We start from the raw sequence: 3490 nt of genomic DNA, 5'->3' as shown, positions 1-3490 counted from the left end.
GGTTATTACAGTTAATCTCACTGTATAGGATTGAGTGTATGAGGAATTAATTTAACCCTTTTGAACTACTTATGTGACTGTTTTCAATTACAGTGATCTAAGTACGATACAAGCAATCATGTTTGTATGTATCTCAGATCAAATCATCATATAATGCACCCATCACACTTTTGAGGGCTCCTTTACGTACCTTAAAAGGCCGTAACATCTTGAGAATAATTTGTAAGAAAATATTTTTACCACTTGGGGGTTACTCATAGACTCTGTATAGGTCATTGTAATGTTTATACCAAGGTGGTTAGGTAACTATCAAATATACATCAGAATTAAACTAGATGTTAGTATAAAAGCAAAAAGTAAATCTTGTCTTTATGCTATAGCTCTTTGGAAATGTTAAACCCCTCACTGCACAGTCTACTGTATCTTTACATTATCTCTAAAGGGGTCCTTCGTACTTCTTTACTACTTCAAGTTTGGAATAACATAAAATTATTTTTTTTATGCATTAACATACTTTTAAAGAGAGCAATCTTTCTGTCTCTAAAGGATTAGTTTAGATTTTCATTTTTTGGGCATGAGCAATTGTTTGATTGTCTACAGAAACAATATTAAACTCTTAAATTCAACAAATATGCTGAATTTGCGGATTGACAAATGTGTTACTAGGTTTTAGCTTTCTCTGCACTGAATATTTAAGAATCAAGAGTGTTTACTGTTATTATGAAGCCATGATTACAATTTTTCACAAACTCCCAGATTAGACGCTAAAGCTAACCACACAAAATAACTATATTTGGAAAATGCACAGAATAAAACACCTGTACATCTGATCCACAGAAAATATGAAATAGTCACAGGAGAAATCAAGTATTTGTGGGTCACTTACTGTCATACCACCTAAGCTGTGTGCGGTTTGGTTGTCGGGTTTGCTTTCCTCCTCTGTACAGGGTTTGACTAATATTTGTGTTCTTTGTACATTTAGGCAGTTTGTTTTTTGGTTGAAACCAGCATAAAAACAAACAAATCACATTATAATTTTCTTTTCATGATCCAAAACGAGAAAACGGATAACTTAGACTTGCACTGAGTTTAACAAATCGTAATATGCTTTTTTGATTTTTTTTTGCCGCTAAATGAAAATGGAAAAAACAGATAACAAACTTTACATTTTTTCATTTTATGAGCCCAGTTGTCTGACCCCGAAAACGTTTCTTTGCAAAAACCAAAGAGTTTTTATACATACATATAAACTTTTGGGTTACTTGGTTTCTCAAGATTTCTTACACTTATCACCAGTGTTGGTACTAATGCTTTACTAAGTATTACGTAAAAGCGATTCACAACTTTAGCATGCTTTGAGCCCAAATGAGGAAAATAGCACAGAGCCTCTTATTCAAGGACAGTGTTCCAACAGAAAAAGCGCTTACTGAAGGCCAAATCTGTCTGTGATTTTCTCATTATCTGCGGGAACAAAGACTTTAGAAAGATGGTTATAAGCTGTAATTTAAAGAAGCTCTGCACATCATCTCAACAGTGATTCACAACTGCTGCCTTTGATCAACACATGTTTTATTGCAATAATAATTTTACTTGCATAGTTAAAATGTTTTAATGCCAAAATACCGGGATCTTACAGGAAATACCTTAGTTTTTGTTAAATTACTTGAAAAGTGTTCTTTTTCAGCTTCATACCTATTTATAGCCAATTGAAGGCTGTCATGTGCAAAACATAAATAACAAAATATCTTATTTTTATTTAATTGTAAACAAAAAAAACATCTTCACATCTGCGCAATCATTTTGCTGCCCCTTGTCAAACCACACACATAAAAAAAAGTGCAGATTAGTTTTCAATGTTTTCAGATGTGTAGACCTTTTAATTCATTACTAAGTTGATTAATTAATAACAAACACCTTATATTCCATAACTGAACATGTTGTATTTAGAATTCCAATAACAAGAAAGTTTTCCTAATTCTTCAACACTTTATCATAAAAAGTAATTGCATAATTAAGTTGTCTATTTTATTTACTTTTTGAGTAGCTCATTTGGTTTGAAATGAGCAGCTAGTAACTATAACTAGTTATTTCTTTTAACTAACTTTCCCAACACCGCTAGACACTAGGGTATAGGAGGAGAAACAGGAAAAAGGAACCCCTTGAATAAAGCCTATGTTTTTAGTTTTTTTCTTAGGAAATCTATTGGTTTGTGTGTCTGCCCTCATATATAGTAATACTATATCCAAGAAAAGCAAAGTTCTTTTATATTATCTGGTTACAGTGTATGAATATTAATTTTAATGATTTGTCTGATCATGATTACTCTCTTTGAAGCATGTAATCTATTTACATTTTCTTCACTCTCCAAAGAGGTAAGATGAGCTTTTTCAGCCACAGCGATGGGTTCTTATTTGAAAACAGCTGTAGACTACATAATTCAGATATAACAGTTTGAGAATTATGCTGTATTTACATCTGTGCCAAATTATGGCCTGTATATAGTGTAGGCTTGCCTTACTAGATTTGCCAAAATTACAGATGACTGCTCTGAATTTAAGCACACTTTCTGCTTGTTACTATAGCTATGAGACTTATGAAGGTCTTATCTATTCAAAAGAGAAGTGCCAGATGTTTAGTTACTCTTCACATGGCAAGATTGTCAGATTTCTGACTGGCTGTGAAGAACACCTGTGCAGGCTCCACGTTGAGTAAGGCACTGACATTACATGCATTGGTTTGATAAAATTAGCATTCATTTAAATGCATTTGTTTGAGTGCCTTCCTCTGTCTCCTTCTCATTTCCACTCACACATGCACTTACACTTGAAGGGCTGCTCATTTGGCTAACAGACCTCATTACACGGGTGGATGGACCATCGACCCCATACCGGCAGAATTAAAAAATCTCCCTTTTCTTTCCTTTCCTCCAGCACATGTGACATGATGTCCTGGAGTTATTTACCTGCTCTTTGTACCATGACAATTAATCTCACCTTGAGTTCTAAGACTTTGTAAATAACAACAAAAATGTCTGCTGTAAATTGAATTCAAGGTTTTAGTATGGGAGGACAGCTTCTTCACATTTCATGCCATTTTCTTGAAATAACATCAGAGAAAGACAATTTAAAAGATGAATAACACCAGAATTAACAATATTTAAATGCAAGTATATAACCAACTAGAAAATTTCTAAAGAAATTTTGAGGGGGGCCACCTACTGCCCGTCTGGGTAACTGGGCCAATACGGCCCTGGCAAGTGACATTGGGGCTCCCCAGACCAACTGCTTACGCCTTTGAGGGCTGCTGAGGGAAGGAAAGAGGGCTAGGTCATGGGCAAAGAGAGCTGTGTGCCACTTGTGCTGAAATCTGGGAAATAGACGTGCACAGCATATGATGCACAAGGGTTATATGGGTTGTCCATATTGAACCGCAGTGGGTAAAGCGCAGTTGGCGGGCTCCGCCAGCCTGCTAGGAGCCCTTGCAGCGATGA

Source organism: Cyprinodon tularosa, unplaced genomic scaffold (genome assembly GCF_016077235.1).
Source record: "Cyprinodon tularosa strain WSP-4 unplaced genomic scaffold, ASM1607723v1 ctg771, whole genome shotgun sequence".
Lineage (NCBI taxonomy): Eukaryota > Metazoa > Chordata > Actinopteri > Cyprinodontiformes > Cyprinodontidae > Cyprinodon > Cyprinodon tularosa.
This window is presented reverse-complemented; position numbering follows the sequence as displayed.